General features: G+C 42.1%; 1 protein-coding gene across 1 annotated transcript in view; it reads left to right on the top strand.

The window, feature by feature from the left end:
* The first annotated feature begins 322 nt into the window (after nucleotides 1-322).
* The window catches only part of LOC126100976 (lysosome membrane protein 2-like), a 348747-nt gene continuing 327481 nt past the window's right edge, over nucleotides 323-21588 (top strand). Inside the window, exon 1 of the mRNA XM_049911640.1 lies at nucleotides 323-528. The gene's annotated coding sequence lies outside the window, so the exon portion shown is untranslated. The remainder of the gene's footprint in view (nucleotides 529-21588) is intronic.

Below are 21588 nucleotides of genomic sequence, written 5' to 3' on the forward strand. Positions count from 1 at the left end.
AGTTGAGCGCCCCACAAACCAAAAACATCATCAAAAACACGACAGGCAGACAAGGGAAGCTCGTTTGTCGGTCGGTCGGTCGGACGGACGGACGGACGGACGGACAATCAAAACGCCTACACACGGCCAGTTTGTTGGCGGTCGGTTGGTGCGCGTGTAGGGCCCGTAAGCTTTTCATAAAGTAGCGACGGCGGACGTTGGTTGCGCCGCCGACGCACCGTATCTGTTGTGACCGGTGGCCAGCCGGGCTCCCCGCCAAAGGCTGTTGCAGCATCTCTGGAGGGGCGGGCACTAGGCCTGCGGATGACCGCCGCGCCGCTACACGGCACGCCACGCCAGCCGCGGCTCGGCTCAGCTCGCAGTTTATCAGCGACTCTCGCTCGTGGCTGTTGTGGTCTCGCTTCCTCTCAGCTGGTTCGCCGCTCTCCACGCGGGCGCCATTCCCTCGCCGCGCCGGCTACTCGCCGCGGTACTCGCGTCTACGAGCGCCGTTAACTGCACGCCGCATCTGCGCACTCGCAACTCTAGGTAATTACTCAGTATCCACTCTGCCAGCCACTTAACGCGGTGTGTCGCCTGCCGCAAATTAACTCACCTGCTCTGCGCACGCGGCGTGCGTTCATAAATGTGTCCCTCGCTCGACGTCCGCTGAAACCCGTTTTCATCTTGTGCTAACTAGTGAAACGCTCGCATATCCACTAAAGCAGTTCCCGATAGATAAGGACTTTTCCTTCCAACATCTCAAGAGAGCGGTGTCTGTGTCCATTATAATTTTTTGACAGCGGAATGTATTTTCTGTTCTGTATGCTTAACCAAGATGACTATACCCTCGTAAAATTCGCTATTGCAGTAGGGTATTAAACACGGCATCTTGTTGTTAATTTGGTATGTAACATACCATTGGCGATCTGATAATTGTAATTAATGTATAACCTATAAATTAAGACTTTTTTCGAATAAAATGTGGAGCAGTAAACTTTACGATGTGTGTGTGTGTGTGTGTGTGTGTGGGGGGGGGGGGGTGGAATATAGTGTGCAATTTCTAGGAGATGGACTACTAATCCAGCAAATTGTCTGGGTGGATAAACTGGAAAGAGCGTTACATGCGAGACCAAACGCCCCGGTTAGTCCGTGATCGTCGGGTAGCAATAGTAAGTCTCATTTACTGCCAATGCCAGGCAGCCTAGAAAAACCAAACAAGTCTGCGTCATGAACAGTGATCTAAAAAATTTGGGAATCTTTTGTTTTACAATAAACCTTTACAACCTAAGGTAGAAGTAACAGCAATGTGATAGTGTTAGTCGATGAACGGTGATTAAAATTTGAGTGTTAGACTACGCCATTCTGAAATACTGAACCTACTATAAAATTGACGTTTAGACAGTCGTTGCAGATGTACTGTCTTCGCTGAAGACCAAAACGTAGGTATTATGATTATTTTAGTGACTGACAACGACTGTGTGAAAACAGGAAGAAAATCGAAGTATTTAAGATGTGATGCTACGAAATGTTTAAAATTAGATGGATTGGTAAGTAATCTTATCAGCAGGAGCGGCAGGAAAGGAACGTATGGAAAACATGGAGTAGCAGAGAGAATGGCACGATATGTCAAGGCATCATGGAATAACTTCCATGGTATTAGAGGGAGTTGCAGGGGCAGACAGAAGTTTGAATATTTGCGAAAATGTTGACAGCTCTTAGCTGTGGTGTGAGTAGGTTGGAATAGAGGAGGTATTCGTGGCGGGCCGCATCAGTCAGAACACTAACGACAAAAAGACGCGACTTAATACCCGGAAGGACTTAAGTCACATTGAAACTGGCTATAGAATCCTACGCCTTTATAATTTTGATTTCAAGTAACTGGGTATTTTCCTCTTGTTTACATGCACCTTGAAATGCCAGTTGTTAAGAGCTGTTTCCACAGCTTTGTAAAGTTTTCAGTAATTCTGTATTTTCTTAGAAGGTGAGGAGTTATCATTCAGCCTTAATTTTTTAGTAATATTTACACACGAAAGATGAAAATTAATCAAGGAAGGCAGATTAGAATTTAACGTTCCGTCACTGAGGTCATTAGAGACGAAACACAAGCGGTTTGTTAAAAGTATCCTTCTTACATTCTTTAATCTGTAAGTAATTTTGGAAATTTTCTACAGTAGAATGTGAAGTATTGGTTTCTACGTTATACTGAAAAGCGTTTGATCTTTCCCCACATGTCACTCTAAGAACTTAAAAATTTACGAGAAAAGAAATATTGCTTTCTTCCAAACATCTTACTTTTCAGCTACATTACCCCAGAAAAGTGAATACCATTCGGCCTCTTTGTACGCCTTATGGTTATAGTCTTCTTTCAAAGAGTTTGACCAAACATTGTTGATAGAGGCTAAATCGGGCTCTACTCTGGTTTGATGCCGTCATCCATATCTGAGTTAAATTTTCCAGCTGAACATATGCGTTTTCCGTGTTTTTACCCTTCAAATTTTTAGTCTGTCTACAGTAGCGAAGTAACTACATAAGATTGGCATCCCAGATGCCTGACGAACCTGACACTTTGATGGTAAGGGAAGTGTCAACTTTCCTCGCCCATTTTCATTCCACACGTAATCTGATAATTTTTAACATCATTCAGTAGCATGGCAGTTTCCCATGGTCGACATTCATTTCCATACCATGTTGTGTCCTGTATGTACGCTTTCAGAAAATAAAATTCTACAAGAGTACTGTGTACCAGGAGGATTTCTTTAATCTTTCTTCCTCTGCCTGTAGCGCATTAACCATCTCTTCTTTTGCTTAGGACATCCTGTTTAACCTTGAGTCCGAAATTTGGGACTGATTTTCACTCCTACTAATGTCACTTACAATAGTGACGCTTCACTTTTTTTCATTTCTGTTGCTTAATAACATACTTTGTCCAAACTATGCTGCCCATTTCATTCGACGTGTATTCTTACTTTCAGCAAGAAACACAGTCATCTACGAAACTTGGCAATATTCGTCCACCCACGATTTTTATTCCTCTGTTGTAAATTACTGTGTAAAACAGCTCGTAACCGCTATACAAATTTTGTTCACAAGTGGTACTCGATCACCTACCTGACAAGGTTGAATGTTTGTAAGGTCAACAAAAGAGCGTGCATCCTCCTGCCAGTCACTTTGACACTTGGTAAGTGCCAAGTCAGCGGCTTTGGTGTATTTGCGGTGACTGACGTCAGTACTACATATCCGACGTATTCTCTAGCTCCATGTTCGTCTAGAGAACTACCTTCCTGACATACTGTCAACGTACGTATTACTATTATTAGGGATTAGAAGATGTATTGTCGGGAGTCTGGGTGGGCGTAACAGGTCCAGACAGAGAACGCATGGAAGTGTCGCTTACAGCACTTGACAGATACGAATAGGTCAGTCGTGAAAATATTAGGTGCATAAGTGCAGTCCTTCACTCAGCTGCGTACTGGAACAATTAGCATTAATTAGGTCGGAAAAATATAGAAACGAGGACAGTCTTCCGCAATTTTACTATTTTTCAAGTAAGTATTTTCGTCAGTGCCTTGGAATGAAAAATATCGCAAAGGAACGGAGAACAGGGGCACTGACTGCGGCTTAGCAACAACGCTGCAAGTGCAGTGAAACAAATGTTATTGTAGAGTACTGCGTAACTGAATTTACATCGCAGTTAGTGGAATACGTGTTTGAGGACGGTTGCAACAGCGGTATGGCAGTCTGTATATACTGACAGAAACGCGAGCAATAAAGCTTAAATTTAATCACGTAATCATGTGGATCTGGTAGAAAACAGAACAATAAATACGTATTAGCACTAGAGATGCTAAAGGTCAGAAGGACAACTTAGCTGTCTGGTCGTGGGTCTCTTTGGTCAAAGCGTAAGACACGACCCACAAGTACCACTGTGACGCTACAACTAGGATGCCATGTGTCCTACAGGAAGGCATATCGTTAAACGCTCAGAAGTGAGCGTAGGATTTCTTCCATAGCTACAGAGTAATGGTCACACCAGTGAATAGAGGTGTTCGTACAGTGAGTGTACTTCATTCCGTGTAGCACTTACTACTAGCGTGACAAATCCCTCATTCATCATCTCTAAATTTCTCTCCATCACGACATAATTCACAGAATTATTACGGTTGCTCCGCAATTCGGCGTACACCACTGAAAGCGTTTAAACTGACCGCTGCCGTTACTCAGTACGCTCGACAAGTACAGTACAGTGTTTGGTAGGGAGTACTTCACATTATTACGATCCATTCACGAATCTTCTTATTGTTTCCCGTTTGTCAGCCTCATTCCGTCTATGTACTTAACCAACTGTTCTCTCGGCTCTTGGACGCCAGTCCGTGTTTTCAAAATTTTACTAGTCTTGTGAGGTACATTCTTTCCATAGGACTCCTCCAATTTCTTTCTCTTGTCATCCATTTATTTAGGTCTTTCATTCCACATTGATCATTTATCGATACTTCTTTCTCCTACATGTTTATTCGCTGAATCTGTTCCATTCCCATTACCTTGTATCTTCTTCGTCTCCGCTCTAGTTTCTGCTGTGTATGACGTAACACGATGAACTCTTGTCTTATATATTTTTATTTTCCGCTCAGTTGGTATGAGTTTCCCGATGAAGCATTTTGCAGGCATCCGGCTACGCTTACTGCCTTAGTCATTTGGTTTTTCACTACTAGAGTTAGGACTCTACATAGCTGGTGATAACTCTCCGGATGTAGCTCATCACTTGGCCAAGTAACACACTTAATTCTAATTTATGTCTTGCAGATGGTTTTGTTACTGTACTGTTTGATTTTTTAGGTGAGATTTTCAGGTTAAACTGTTTCGTTCTTTTCAAATGATGAAAATTCTGCAAGTTCATTGCGTTCAGTACAGCATTAGTGGAATAACATGTATATCACAGTTACTTTACGTTGGCAGTGATTACGTTGAACAGGAGTGGGCCCAATGAGTCCCCTTGTCAACTTCCATTATCTACTACAATTTAATTTGTCAATCTTTCGTTTGTTTTAATTTTTGGTTTCTTTATCTGTATATGTTACGATTTTTGAGTCCATTGACATTCTCTTGCCCATTAAGCTTTGAATTATATCCTTTTTCTGATCTTATAAAAGGATTTCTACAAGTAAACAAAACGCAAGTAGGCTGTTTCCACGACAAATTGTCTTAGACCGGAAATACCATATATCGTGCTCCTGTTTCTCCTGAACCCTTGCTGTGCTTCTATTTCTATATCATTGTGCATTCTGTCTAACTACTGAAGCTCTGTTAGTTGGATCAAGCAGGGTAATTCACGAATCGAACGTGAGAAATAATAACCTTGTAAGATCCAGCTGTTCTTACTGTCACGTTTTCTTCTTTCCCATAATCCAATCGTTATCGGAATCAACCTCGCACGTGGGATATACATTGTCTCCCTTAGGACGCCGTCAGTTAAAATGTTAGTGTTATTCTCTCCTGCTTGCCTGTCCAGTCATTCACATCTGTAGTCCACAAGGAAACGAAGTGTGCACGTCAGTGGTACCACTATCATTGTCCAGCTTACCTGTTCCATTCATGAATGGTATGCGGGAAGAAAGACTGTCCACTAACTTCCGAATGAACTGTAATCGCGTCTTCAACTGGGGTCTATTTAGCATCTCCGTAACGCTATCTCTGAATAAACGATCCGATGACGAAACGCGCCGCTCTTCGTTGGATCATCTCTATATTGCCGGTTAGTATTAATTGATAATGGTCCCAGACTGTAGATATCTATTAAAGGATCGGTCAAACACTTGTTTCCAAGTCACTTCTTTCGTGGACGAATTTAATTTTCTTAGAATTCTTCCACGGAATCTCAAACTGGCGTCGTCCTGTGTAACTGATCCCTCAGGCCTGGCCAAGATTTGCACTCTTCCGCGTCTGTTGCGAATTCCGGCTTCCCCCACTACAGCACAGTTCAGAGTAGGCGTGTGAATGACGCGGGTATAAGCTGGAGGCTGCACATGCGGAAAAGTGTGGAAGACGTGTTGGTAACACACAGCTAGTACTTCGCAGAGGCCAGTATTACTGCGTACTTAAACCAGCAAAATTCTATCACTGGCGTTCCACTTTTTCTGCCATAATGGTAACTTAATTATTCACTTACATACATTATATGGTGCTAATCCGGTGAGCAGAACTGCTAAAAGCTTCAAAGGCATTCACCGTTAAGTTGTGATGTTTATAGATTTACACACATTTAGATTTTAGAAAATGTTCTATCTGTAACTATGGTTCGTAGTACAGTCACACATGGAGTCATGCACATGGAAATCTGTTAAACATGAACGTTTGCGGGACTTCGTCAATTTCATAACAGAAAAACAGTTGACACACGCTTGTTGAACCGTACATTGAAATAAATTTACCGGCGTACTTGGAAGACCAGGATATTGCTCTTGTCTTAGCGTTTTACAAAAAAAATTGTATTGTACAAACAGGTCGTTGAGCCGTGTGTCACATTTTGTCTGTCACCTCAAGTAGGAAGTACTAAGGTGCTTCTGGAACGAAGCGAGAATCATCTTAGCAAGCAAATCGAAATCAGCCTTCAATCGTATAAATTCTTGGAATCTCTAAGAGATACTTCAATTGCTGAAATTTAGTAAGTCATGTGTAGTCCTCAAATGGCTGCCTTGAGTTAGAGGACATGTTCCATGTCATGAAGATGCTGATTTTTTTTCCTGGGATTAATTTTTTTTCTTCATGGCGTCAATCTTGTGCACCATATATTACCAAGTTATTCGCCCCCACGCATTAAGAGCCGTAATGAATTCGAGTAACTAATGGCGGCCATAAAAGATACTGTCACTATTCTACTTACACTTAACGCAGTTTTTCCCCTAATGACCGCCTTCAATTCAGCCAGAACCCACTAACATTACTTCAAAGTGCACCGTATCGACTTTGTAGCTGGTTTTGTAATGACATTCCAAAGACTTCTTTTTTCATATCATAATGGTACGGTGGCGTATTAAGCGCTTTGCATGGCATTCAAACGATAAGAAAATTACTTTTCCCATTTCCATTCCGCAATGAGTGATGTCGTTTCTCCATTTCTTTTGACTAGTACTTTGACTCCACAGTCTTCATCATCTAAGACTGAATATGCCTTTCAGCGTTCAGTCTGGAGCATAGCCCCCTTATAAAATTCCTCCATGATCCCCTATTCAGTACTAATATTGGTGCCTCTTCTGATGTTAAACCTATTACTTCAAAATCATTCTTAACCGAATCCAGGTACCTTCTCCTTGGTCTACCCCGACTCTTCCTACCCTCTACTGCTGAACCCATGAGTCTCTTGGGTAACCTTGCTTCTCCCATGCGTGTAACATGACCCCACCATCTAAGCCTGTGCGCCCTGACTGTTACATCTATAGAGTTCATTCCCAGTTTATCTTTGATTTCCTCATTGTGAACACCCTCCTGCCATTGTTCCCATCTACTAGTACCTGCAATCATCCTAGCTACTTTCATATCCGTAACCTCAGCCTTGTTGATAACCACCCAGCTTTCGTTCCCATACAACAAAGTTGGTCGAAAGATTGAACGGTGCACAGATAACTTAGTCTTGGTACTGACTTCCTTCTTGCAGAAGAGAGTAGATCGTAGCTGAGCGCTCATTGCATTAGCTTTGCTACACCTCGCTTCTAGGTCTTTCACTATGTTGCCATCCTGTGAGAATATGCATCCTAAGTACTTGAAACCGTCCACCTGTTCTAACTTCGTTCCTCCTATTTGGCACTCAATCCGTTTATATTTCTTTCCCACTGACATTACTTTCGTTTTGGAGATGCTAATCGTCATACCATAGTCCTTACATTTCTGATCTAGCTCTGAAATATTTCTTTGCAAACTTTCAATAGTATCTGCCATCACAACTAAGTCATCGGCATATGCAAGACTGCTTATTTTGTGTTCACATATCTTAATCTCACCCAGCCAGTCTATTGTTTTCAACATATGATCCATAAATAATATGAACAACAGTGGAGACAGGTTGCAGCCTTGTCTTACCCCTGAAACTACTCTGAACCATGGACTCAATGTACCGTCAACTCCAACTGCTGCCTGACTATCTATGTAAAGACCTTTAATTGCTTGCAAAATCTTGCCTCCTATTCCATAATCTCGTAGAACAGACAATAACTTCCTCCTAGGAACCCGGTCATATGCGTTTTCTAGATCTATCAAGCATAGATACAATTCCCTGTTCCACTCATAATACTTCTCCATTATTTGCCGTAAGCTAAAGATCTGGTCCTGACAACCTCTAAGAGGCCTAAACCCACACTGATTTTCATCCAATTGGTCCTCAACTAATACTCGCACTCTCCTTTCAACAATACCCGAGATTTTGCTCACAACGCTAATTAAAGAGATACCTCTGTATTTGTTACAATCTTTTCTGTTTCCATGTTTAAAGATTGGTGTGATTACTGCTTTTGTCCAGTCTGATGGAACCTGTCCCGACTCCCAGGCCATTTCAATTATCCTGTGTAGCCATTTAAGACCTGACATACCACTGTATTTGAGAGTTCCGACTTAATTTCATCCACCCCAGCTGCTTTATTGCACTGCAATCTATTGACAATTTTCTCCACTTCCTCAAATGTGATCCTATTTCCATCATTCCTATACCATTCTACCTCGAAATCTGAAACATTACTGATCGTATTTTCACCTACATTGAGCAACTCTTCAAAATACTCCCTCCATCTGCCCAAGGCATCCACAGGATTCACCAGCAGTTTTCCTGACCTGTCCAAAATACTTGTCATTTCCTTCTTACCTCCCTTTCGAAGACTGCTAATTACACTCCAGAATGGTTTTCCAGCAGCTTGACCCATAGTCTCCAACCTGTTTCCAAAGTCTTTCCAAGATTTGTTCTTGGATGCTGCAATTATCTGTTTGGCTTTGTTCCTTTCTTCAACATAACTTTCTCTGTCTACCTGAGTTCTAGTATGTAGCCATTTTTGATACGCCTTCTTTTTCCTTTTACAGGCTGCCTTGACTGTCATTCCACCAAGCTGTTTGCTTCATCCTACTTTTACACACTACGGTTCCAAGACATTCTTTAGCCACTTCTAGTAGTGTGTCCCTGTACCTTGTCCATTCCTTTTCCAGTGACTGTAATTGACTACATTCAACTAACTGGTACCTTTCTGAGAGCGTTGTTATGTACTTGTGCCTGATTTCCTTATCCTGAAGTTTCTCCACTCTTATCATCCTACATATGGACCTGACCTCCTGCACTTTCGGCCTCACAATCCCAATTTCACTGCAAATTAAATAATGATCAGTGTCATCAAAGAATCCGCTGAATATTCGTGTGTCCCTCACAGCCTTCCTGAATTCCTGATCTGTTATTATATAGTCAATGACAGATCTGGTTCCCCTGCCTTCCCAAGTATACCGGTGAATGTTCTTATGTTTAAAGAGTTCGTGATTACTAAGCCCATACTGGCACAGAAATCCAAGAGTTGTTTCCCGTTCCTGTTGGCCTCCATATCCTCTCCAAATTTACCCATAACCTTTTCATACCCTTCTGTTCGATTTCCAATCCTGGCGTTAAAATCACCCATGAGCAGAACACTGTCCTTGTCCTTTACTCTAACAACTACATCACTGAGTGCCTCATAAAAACTATCCATCTTATCTTGATCTGTCCCTTCACAATGCGAATATACTGACACAATCCTAATTTTCTTGCTAGACACTGTCAAATCTATCCACATCAGTCGTTCGTTTACATACCTTATTGCAACTACGCTGGGTTCCATTTCTTTCGTGATGAAAAGCCCTACACCCCATTGTGCTATTCCTGCTTTGACTCCTGACAGGTAGACCTTGCATTCTCCCACTTCTCTTCTTTCTCACCCATTACCCGAATGTCACTAACAGCTAAAACGTCCAGCCCCATCTTACTTGCAGCCACTGCCAGCTCTACCTTCTTCCCAGAGTAGCCCCCATTCGTATTAATACCTCCCCATCTCATTACCATTTGTTTGCCAAGTCGTATCTTAGGAGTCCCTGGTTTGTCAGAGGTGGGACTCCGTCACCTCCAAAGATCCGAGGCATTTTGCTCTGATTGTTGCCAGCATCATATTTAAAGTACCAGGGACGCAGGTTGCTAGCCTTACTTGTCCCGAGTCCCATTGGGTTTTACCCCTAACGGCTGAGGAACTAACCGGTGGATTTGGTAGTCTTTGCCGTATGAGCACAAAGGTGACCACGACTCAGAATATGTCAGATGCCGAGCCTTATTCCAGTCGAGACCACTTACTTGGCCACTAATACGTTGCCCGTGGTTCATGAACTAGGACTTGACTACAGGAACCCACACCATGAACCACCGGATTGTAAATCTGATTCAGCGCAGATAGTATTGCTGGGAAATTACTAAGCGTGTGAGAAGGCTACTGTCTTGCCACAGAATATGGCAGCACCACCTGCTTTTCATCTACCTCATCACCCCCTCAGCACTACTCGCGGCTGCCCTCTGCGTACTGGGTAGGAGCGCAGCCGGAGCAATGTTTGGCCAGGCATTTGCTTAATTAGTCATTCCACTTTGGGCGCCCCCCCTCCACCCCCAGCGAATATTTCTAGGTACTTTGCGCTTGTCATGGTTTTCAATGGTTTTTCATTTTTTCAGCAATAGTGTAACTGAGTTATAACAATCTCATCCATGTATGTACGACAGTGCAAATTACCAACTATATGTTCGAAAAACCCGTGCGCAAAGAAGCGATTTTTCAAGTCATGATTTCTGGTGTTCTATTGAACATGCGCATGAGTTGAGTGTTTCGGAAAGCACTTTGTGCAACTACCACTGGTATAACTAGCAGAACAGGCGAACTGCAGTTAACCTTCAGTACAAAGTCAGAATCTGAGCATCATACTTTTCTTCCATGCAGACAAGAGCAAATCGGTTAGTTCTTTACGTAAGGTGTGGTCTAGGGTGGGCCGTAAGTGGTTTATAGAAGCAGAATTTATTAATAGACAGTTCCTGAGAAAATCGCAAAACTGGTTTTCAGTCCCTTTCGTGTACTTATGTAAATAGCCAGCCATAGCAAATGTCTCAAATTTTAACCGTACTTTCTTCACTTACCTAGAAACACCATTTGCGATCCCCCTGCGGGTCCAAGGGTTAGAATAGGCCCGACGTATCCCTGCCTGTCGTAAGAGGCGACTAAAAGGAGTCTCAAACTTTTCGCCCCTATAAGTTCAGTTACCATTCTAGGGTTTGACCTGCACTTTCCAAATTCTACAGAAGTGTGGGCCGTATGGGAAAGAGTTACACATAGTGCCCTTAGATTCGATCTCCTGAACCTCTTGTCATGACTTTGCATCTCCACCTGCAATTCACCTATTTGGCCGAGGATACTTTCTGGGGTATGTCATCTTTTTCCGTTGTCTCCTGTCCTCTTCCGCCCCCAGGCCAGTACTAGATTTTCCTGCGGCCAATATCCAGCATGGTAGCCAGTCCGTTGTGGTGGGGACCGTCATGTCCCATTTGGTGGTAGCCCTCTGACAACACAGGGATTGCACTGTTGATGCCTGCTGTAAACTCCCCACGTATGCCAAGGAGCAGATGCCTGTCTTCCTGGGGGCATCAAACTTCAGGCAACAGCCATAATGCCAGCGGACGACCCGCAACGAAGCGGACTGTCATCTCCTGTCGGTGACCGTACGGCGCCAGCAGTCTCGAAGAAGGGCAAGATCGACTACAATGCTGACAGATATGACCGTAAATAGTTTCCCTCCCTCGCTACACCATGCGAGGAACGTAGGGCCACAGGAGGGAGAGACATATTCGCCTTGGTATTTAGTCTGTTGCATAATGGATGGGGACTCCTTTCTACTTATGAAGCCTCAGTTTTTTGTTGAACATCTTGAGGATAAGTTTGGGGAAGTGACCGCGCTGTCTAAGATAAGAAGCAGTGCAGTCTTGATTCAGACAGCATCCCCAGCCCAATCCCAGGCGTTATTGACTTATGACCGGCTGGGTGATATTCCCGTTTCCGTCACTCCCCATAAATGCCTCAGTATGGTCCAGGGCATTATTTTCCATCGCGACGAAGAGCTCCGCACCAATCTAGAACGGCGGGGTGTTCATTTCATCTGGCGCGTTTACAGGGGATCCAAAGGCAACGCGGTTGCTACTGGTGCCTCCATCTTGGCCTCTGAGAGTGATTCACTGCCTGAAAAGGTAGATGGTTTATCGCTGTGACGTTAAACCATACGTCCCTCCCCATGTGCGTTGCCTTAAGTGCTGGAAATTCGGGCGCGTCTTCCTGCTGCACTTCCAATGCCACATGTCAAGAATGCGGACTTCCACTGCATCCAGCTACTCCCTGTGCACCTCCTCCCACTTGTATCAACTGCGGTGAACTTCACTTCCCCTGCTCGACGGACTGCCCATTACTCCAAAAGAAACAGAAAGTCATGGAGTAAAAGACCCTGGCTGACTTACCAAGAGGCTAAACGTAAATTTGAAAAATTACATCCCGTTCAGTTGACGTCCACATAAGCTGCAGCTACATTATCATCGCCATCAGAAGTATCAGTCGTACCATACTCTGTGCCACGAACAGTGGGCCCTCTGGGCCTCCAGAACACATCTGCCCCCTTGGTGGCAGGGGGAAAATTTCCTTACAGTACCTACTTCTCGAGCAAGCGCCCCCCCCCCCCCAATGCAGGGGACATCGGTCCCCTCCCCCAGCTGGAGAAGTAACAGCCTCCTCCAGCTCGTGGAAAAACCGCAACAATTCTCTCCCGAGGTCTCGACTAACGCCACAGCGGACACTCACCAGTGGCTAAACGAGCCAAAAGCTGCTGGACAAAGAGCTTCACCGTCTTCCTCCATGCCTGAAGCTACCTCAAAAGTCCTCCCAGCAAGCTTCTAAAGAGAAGCGAGATGGCAAGCAAACGAAGTCTGCTAAGAAAAAGGACCATCTGGTGGCCCCAACACCACCACTCCCTACCAATTCTGCTCCTGCAGATGCGGTGGAGATCTCAGTGTGTCCTGAGGACCTGGATCTCACTGTTGCCTCATCCACAATATGAATGGATAAAAATGCTGTATCGGTGGCAGCAGGTGACCCTGAGGTGTAACCTGCCTCCTTGCATCCTTCATGCCTTCTCAGCCTCACGATAACTTCATCCTCCAGTGGAATTGCTGTGGTTTTTCCACCACCTGACTGAGCTACAGCAACTGTTAAGCTTTACACCTGCTTTCTGCATTGCCCTTCGGGAAATCTGGTTCCAAGCAATGCAGACCCCTGCCATTTGTGGCTATAGGGGATTGTCAGGATAAAGATGATACAGGAAATAACTGTCTGCAACGTAGATATTCCTCCAGATGGTCCAGTACCCCTGAATGCATTGGCTGCACTATTCAACTCCCTAAACTAATTCTACTTTCGGGAGATTTTAACGCCCATAACCCCTTATGGGGTGGCACTGTACTTAGTGGCCGAGGTAGAGATGTCGAAAATTTCCTGTCTCAACTCGACCTATGTCTCAGAAATACTGGGGTCCCCCACATTTCATTGTGACTCATGGCACTCACTCGGTCATTGATTTATCCTTCTGCAGCTCAGGAATTCTCCCATCTCTCCACTGGGGAGCCCACAACGACTTCTGTGGTAGTAACCACTTCCCAGATTCCTGTCATTCCCCCACCGCCAATCCCCCAGATGTCTACCAAGATGGGCTTTAAACAAAGCATACTGGGAAAGGTTTCACCTCTGATGTCACCGTTTAATCTCCCGCACATGGTACCATTGATGTGGCAGTTGAGCGGGGCTCAAGAACGATCGTTTCTGTGGCGGAAAACACGATCCCTCGTTCTTTATGGGGCCCTGGTAGTCGCCGGAAGTCACTGAGGCAATTAAAGAGCGTCGGCGAGCTCTACAGTGACATAAGCGGCACCCTTCCCTAGCGCACATTATAACTTTAAAACGTCCCTGTGCCCGCTTTGTTCAGCTTATAAAAATATGGAAAGAGGCGTGTTGGGAGAAGTACATCCCGACCATTGGGTGCCATACGTCACCTTCTCAGGTCTGGACAAAGATCAGACGTGTTTGTGGGTACCAGACCCCGACAGGTGTTACTGGCATTAACATCAATGGCGTCTTATCTACCGACGCTCACGCAGTTGACGGGCACTTTTCTGAGCACTTTGCTCGAGCCTCCGCGTCAGAGAATTATCCCCCAGCATTTCGCACCCCCAAACAGCGCATGGAATAAAAGCCCTCTCGTTCACTGAACGTCACGGTGAACCCTATAATTCTCCATATACACACTGGGAGCTTCTTAGCGCCCTTGCACATTGCTGCCACACAGGTCCTCGGCCAGATCGGATCCACAGTCAGATGATTAAACATCTCCCGTCCGACTACAAGCGATATCTCCACGTCACCTTCAACAGGATCTGCTGCGATGGCGTCTTTCCATCGCCATGGCGGGAGAGCACCACCATCAAATGCTCGAACCCGGGGTATTGCGTGTTGTATCTTGAGCCTTGGTTGCGTTGGGAAAAGGGGACTGTTGACTGTGTAGTTTGGTCTCTTTATATCCCCAACCAACCAATCTTTCTGCTGGTAACACTCTCTAAGATGACAGAACAGCAGATCCACAGCGTACATGTTACGAGAATGAAGAGCGTGACCTTGTGATGAAAGTAGCCGCAATTAAGCAGCCGAAGTGGATGGTACAAGCTTCATCCTTCGATTTAAAAAGAAAAATACATAGACTTCAGTAAACTGTATCGAATTTGGTAGACATTTACTTCGTAGGATATGTAAACAGTAACACAAACAATATTGAGAATAAAGAACAATGAGAAACATTTAAGCCACTATACCTCTACAAACATGTACTCACGATAAGCTTACCACTGCATTGTTCGTTAAGACTGAAACGTCCCCTTGGAACAACTTATACACGACTGTGCTTAACCTGGCACACAATAATTTTAGCGCAACGCAATCTGACTATCAAAATCCCTGCAAAAGAATGGCCCTGAGTAACATTAAACTATACCTTTCAGAAATCACTTACCTCACAAAAATCTTCGTTACTCGAACTACTGCAATACAGCGAGCGCCACTACTGCCAGCTAAATAAAAGATTCAAACTACTGAAGGCACTAACTACTGATAGGGATAGTTAGCAAATGAAAGATATTAGAGAACAATGTATTTACCTTAATATTCATAATTGACATCCAGTATTACAAATTATCAAAACTCCGCTATCTCACTCCCCACATCCACCACTGGTGGCGGCTCGCCTCCAACTGAGCAACGCTACGCGCTGTTCCCCACTGCCTAACACTACAATGGCAGACAACAATGCAAACTAGCCACAGGCTGCACACAGCACAGCCAGTGATTTTCATACAGAGCGCTACATGGCATTACCAATATAAAAATCTAAACAGCCTACTTACATAGCCCCCATGCTCCCCGCAAAAAATTTTACAAATTTTTTTGGCCAGTGGCCAATAATGATTTGATAAAATTTTTCATAATTACAATAACAAAGAAATCAAATGCACACACTTATTTATACAATGTTGGTCAAAAGCTAAAATTTTCTCACAGTCCATAAAGACAGTCCTGACCATTCATCACAGTAAAACTGCCGTTTCTTTTATCAAAGTCTGAGCAGTAAAAGACAATGCACACGGAAGTAGTGGATGTCCATGCAGTCTTGAAGAAGTAGTGTTGTCCTTCCAACAGAAAGACAGTGCTGACTCTTGACATGCTGACAGGTAATGGGCCACAACAGAGCAACCCACAGCAGAGTCATTCGAAGTTCTGACGAATATTGGTAGGTAGGTCATCACAGAGCAGACCCACTGCAGTCCTGGTAGAGAGTATTGGTGGGCCACCAGAGGTGCAGACCCACTGTAGTCCTTGTAGAGATGGACATCAGCCTCTGTTGTGACTGTGCGGGTGCACAATCACCATTGAAGAGTCTTGCAGTTAATATAGCAAGTCCATAACCACCACTTGTGCTCTCACAAAGTTTTTGGAATTGTCCTTAGAACCAGCAATGCTGTTACCCAGTCCCTTGCCGAATTAGTAACACACGTGCAAACACTAACAGTCCCTACTTCTCACATATTGTCCATATACTATGACCAACAGAAATGTGTGCAGTGAAATGAATGCTTACAAGTTACTTAATTTGATTAACTGGCGTCAATTACAATTATATAACATAAAAATACGATTACAAAGGTACAAAATACATCATTAAAAACATAACAATACAGATAACATTTGTAGTAATACAGACTTTACAAAAGAATAGAAATAAACATATACATTAGTGTTACAGGAATTATGACATGAGTACATACATAAAAGATCAGAATCACTTTCGAAACATCAACTTCACACATGAGCATTAAAACAGAATAAATAATGTCCAAGCATATTTACAAGGTAAATAACATATTATTAATGCCAATTATATTTGAGAACAGTATTCCTCATCATAGTGAATGTAGCTTAATATTAAAAGAAAAAATTCTATGAAACTACACAGAGACAGGAAGAAAACTACTACTCAAGGGTACACAAACATATAGAGGGATGACACAAAAGGAAAGGACAGGGTTTGTTTTACTGCAGTATTTGGCATGGAGATCTCCCTTCATTCATCATTATTCTCAAAAAGTCCTATGTAAGCCTGCTTTCTGTATTCAGTTCACATCCTCTGTCAAAAATAGTTTTTCTCCACTGTACACTACCCCTTTTTTTTGCCAAACGTTTTTTGTGTAGCTTCTTAATGCATTTCTTCCAATTCATCATAACTCATGGTCTTATAGGCTACCCCCTCTTAAGCTAACTTAAATCTACTGAGCTCAGATGCTAAACTAAGGGACGAGGCAATGCAGCAGAACATAACAAATTAACACAAACCACAAGGAAAAAAATGCCAATTTGCAAAGCAAGCAGCAGTAAATCTAAATTAACAGATAAAATGCAAAATTACAACTAATATGAGCCAATGTGCAGCAACAATAAATATGTCAGTGGTAAAACTAGCTTAACAGAGTAACACAATTTAAAATTCAGTAGCACTATGCCTGGCAAACAGCAGCAGCAACTTGTATCTAAACATGACAAAGCTCAAGCAGAAAGAATATTACAGTAAAAACAACAATGCAGAAAAGGAAAATGTATATTCACATCTTAATGTCCATGTAATTAAAGTGGTGCACCATAACAACTTATTGTAAAAAAAATTACCATGTACTTGAAAAGAAAACTGTGTGTCCAGTTACTGTTACTAGTCCCTTCTTATTGTTCTTTCCTTTCCAAGTGCTCCTTTTTTAAAGAATGTGGATTACAAAATTATTATTTAATAGATCTGTTGACAGAAAGTGTTCACATTAGCAAATGCATTTTATTTTATAAAACTAATGCTGCAACACAGCTGGAAACCAGATATTAAACAAAATGAGCAATCTCTTAACTACAAAGACAATAGATGTAAAATGTTTCTAATCATTTCATTAGGCATATCATAAATTACGAGCTCCACAGTGTAATCATATGTTTTCAAGTTCGAGCATGTCGCATTAGCGATGAAAGGCACACCCTAATGGCTTGTTCTCCAGGTGTTTGACACAGCTGTGTGCCCACAACGCATTACAAAAATCATATGTTTTCAAGTAACGAGCGTGTCGCATTAGCGATGCCCTCTACAAAGGAATATGAATAGAAAGGTTAATGGAAGTAATGAGGGTGTCGCATTTGCAATATTTTCTCTAAAGGAATGTCAATGGCGAGGATAAAGGCCTGCCTTTTTTCCTTTTTTTTTTCTACCTGTGCCTCTGGAAAGGCCCTCACTCTAATGGCTTGTTCTCCAGGTGTCTGACACAGCTGTGTGCCGACGACGCACGTGCAGGTGGTCACTTTCTTACGGAAATATTTACGACCGCAGTTTCCGCTACAGAGACAGTCTCATATACAAAATTTCACGGGTCGAGAATTTGCGTTGCAAGTGTGTAGAAACAAAATGCTATGAATATAAGTGTCCAAAAAAATTTTCGCCGGCATTGTGATACATTCACGCATTTACACACACATTTCATAACTCTTAAAGTACGATTCTCGGTTTCCAACATCCTTTTTCAAAAGTCAAGAGTCCCTAACTTCTATTCATTACACCTTACCTTATTCGTCGACACTTTTTCCATTTTTCATCATGACAGATACATAGCATAATCAAATAACTCATATAGCATCAGCCTATTAATCATAAACATACCTCAGCAGCATAATACACATTGTCATCGTAATAATATCATAACACCTCAGTCAAATCTCAAAACCGTCGTAGCTTTCTGCAATAATTTCAAAACCTAAAGAAAATTCTCTGCTCATTTCTGTAGTGTCATCTACCTCAAACATACTTTAAAAATCATGATCTCATACCAAATACATCATTCAAAGCTCTCATAGTATCACAGTGGTTCCAAAAAAATATGAACAGTGCACAAAGTACAGACAAGATACAATTTCTTAAGTGTGAAGTTACCCAACTGTGTAATTGCATAAACATCTGTCACTGACATAGTAAAAAAAAATTTTTATCTCTCAGTTAAATGATCAGATAGCTGTGTAATTTATGTGTTAGAGAAATATGGTACCGATGTGTTAAATTGTATAAGCAAATACCATATTAGCTAGGGCTCCTTGTGCTTGCCAAACACATGGTACACAAAGTAAGCATGTACCCTCCTGAGGAATATTGTAATTATACCCTCAGGTGTTACAGATTACAGCAATGGAATGAAATGTATCACGAAAAACTTTCTTTGTAATTCAAAACTCTTTAAAAATAAATGTTTTAAGTACAAAATTAATCACTCAAATACGTGTCCTGTAGCGCTAAATATGCGTCTTGCTGTAAGATAATCTCTGGGAAGTGTCGTAGTTATTGTCCTCCGAAAGCTAAGTTCTGCAGAAGTCAATGTACTTACCTCATGATACACAAAAGTGAAATGCTTTGCATATAGATAACTTAGTTATTACGCTTATTGCCGTGATGAGGAAAGTACTGTCTGTAACGTATTGTCCTACGAAAAAGGCTGTCTCCTTGTAGCAATAGCACAAAAGTCACCACTAAAACATGTCTCACTTTATAGAATAATTCAGAAAAAACTGTGCAGATATAAAACAGATACACCGCAAAAGCAACATTGTAAATTGTCATGCATTAGCAGCGTCGTGATAAAATCGTGTAGCTGTCACATAAACTAACCACTGTGTCATCAGGCATTTCACAGAAAGCACCTCAAATCCAGAAACCACTCTCAAACAAACCAAAATGTTGCATGAAAATTTCATTAGCAGTGCTGGTATATGTTCTAAGTATGTAAGCCGTATATTTGTTATGTAATCGTGCAACTAACAAGGAGGAATGTATAAATAACAACACTGTGTCGTCTGTTTGCAATAACAATGCATTCGCAATTACTTGTCTAAGTTACCTATGTTCTTGACTGGATAGTTAGTTAGTTTTAAAACATAGTTGCATGTTAACAGTTTCTCAGTGTGACAAATTGTACAAGTAGCGTGAAGTGAAAATTGCAAAGACTAAGTTAAAAAGCAGATTATCTGTCAATAAATGGTTTTACATGAGAAATGTGGTGTAAACCTTTACTCTTCCTAGTACGCAGAGTTTCAACTTCAACGCAATTATCATGTGGTATACGTCGGATTCTGTAAGGTCCATTGTAAACTAGAAAGAATTTGTGACTCAAGTGTTTCTTCTTATGTGACAATGAATGAGCTTTAATGAGAACTTTCTGACCAATATATAATTGCTTTGCATTTGCTTTACCGTGTAGTTTTCTCCTTTCGTCTGCTGCAGATTTTATATTTTTAAGAGCCAAATCAATTATGTCTGTGTCGAAGTTTACGTGTATTCGGGAAAGGTACAAGCTCTCAGATTCTGTTCGGAGGTTCTACATTCTTCAGTACAAGAGTAGGTGGTAAAGCAGTGGAATCATGAGGCATTTCATTCAGCACATTTTGAAATAAGTGTAAATATCTGTCCCAATGCTGATGCTTTCTGTGACAATAAAGTCTGGAAAGCTTATTGATTTCTTTCATAATCCGTTCAGACGGGTTACAATGTGGTGAATACAATGAAATAGAAACAGGTTTGATTTTATGATTCCGAAGCATGCGTGACCAAACAGCAGATCTGAATTGCGGTCCGTTATCTGAAATGACTTTACTAACGTGTCCAACTTCACGTAAGAAATTTTTAACAAAGGCGTTGGATACAGCCCGTCCAGTGGCTTTACGTAACGGAGTGAAAGAAACAAATTTTGAAGTAAGTTCAACAGCGACTAGAACGTACAAAAATCCATTCGATGTTCTGACAAGGGGTCCCAAAAGATCAACAGCAGCAAATTCTTTTAATTTAGAAGGAATAATAGGAAACAACGGAGCACGATGTGAGATAGTAGATGGTTTCGCCTTTTGACAAAGTTTACAAATAGACAAGACTCATCGAATTCGCTTTTCCATATTGTTAAAATAACAAGTCGTTCGAAGAATATGATAACATTTTCGTGGGCCAAAATGTGCATAGCTGAAATGAATGTACCAAATGAGCTTATTAACAAAATCGTCTGGAATGCAAAGTACCCATAGCTTGTCATCAACAGTGCAGCGTTTGAAGAGTATGTTGTTCCTAACCAGGTAATAATGCCGAATCTGAGTGTGTGTCTTTTCATGCCATTTACTTTTGATGTCTTTCCAGATCGGATCTTTATCTTGTTCATGAGCAATGTCCTTTAAAGATGTGGTGATGAAGTTTTCAAAGGCGACTTTCTGAATGTAAAGAATACTGAAATTTTTCTCGAGGTTGCCTTCTGTGTTACTTTTCTCAAGCCCAGCCGGTGCGCGTTACAGCGCGTCCGCAACAATGTTCTCCTTGCCGGGAATGTAGACTATTGTGAAGCGGAATTCTTGCAGAAACAATGCCCAACGTTTTAACCTATCATGATTTAATTTTGAAGACATAAGAAATTGTAATGCACGATGATCACTGTATACTATTACGTGCTTACCAGAAAGAAAGAAACGGAATTTGTTAAATGCCCAAACGATAGCTAAAGCTTCTAATTCAGTAACGGAATAATTTTTTTCAGATTTTGTTAGCACTCGGCTAGCAAAAGCAATGGTTTTCTGAACAGTAGTGTCATTTTCTATGGCTTCTTGAAATAAGTGGGCACCAAGACCGACTTTAGAAGAATCCGTGCTAAGGCAGAAATCTTGTGACAGATCTGGATGAGCTAGTATTGGCGCGTGAAGTAACGCTTCTTTCAAAGAATTGAATTCCAACTGTGCTTGTTCGTCCCAGTTCCAAATAGTATTTTTTCCAGTGAGAGAACAAAGTTTTGGTGTAACTAGAATATGCATATTCAGATAACGACGGTAAAAATTTACGAGACCTAGAAAACTACGGACTTGTTTTTTTGTGGATGGAACTGGAATGGCTCTGATTGCT

The sequence above is a fragment of the Schistocerca cancellata genome, chromosome 9 (genome assembly GCF_023864275.1).
Source record: "Schistocerca cancellata isolate TAMUIC-IGC-003103 chromosome 9, iqSchCanc2.1, whole genome shotgun sequence".
NCBI lineage: Eukaryota > Metazoa > Arthropoda > Insecta > Orthoptera > Acrididae > Schistocerca > Schistocerca cancellata.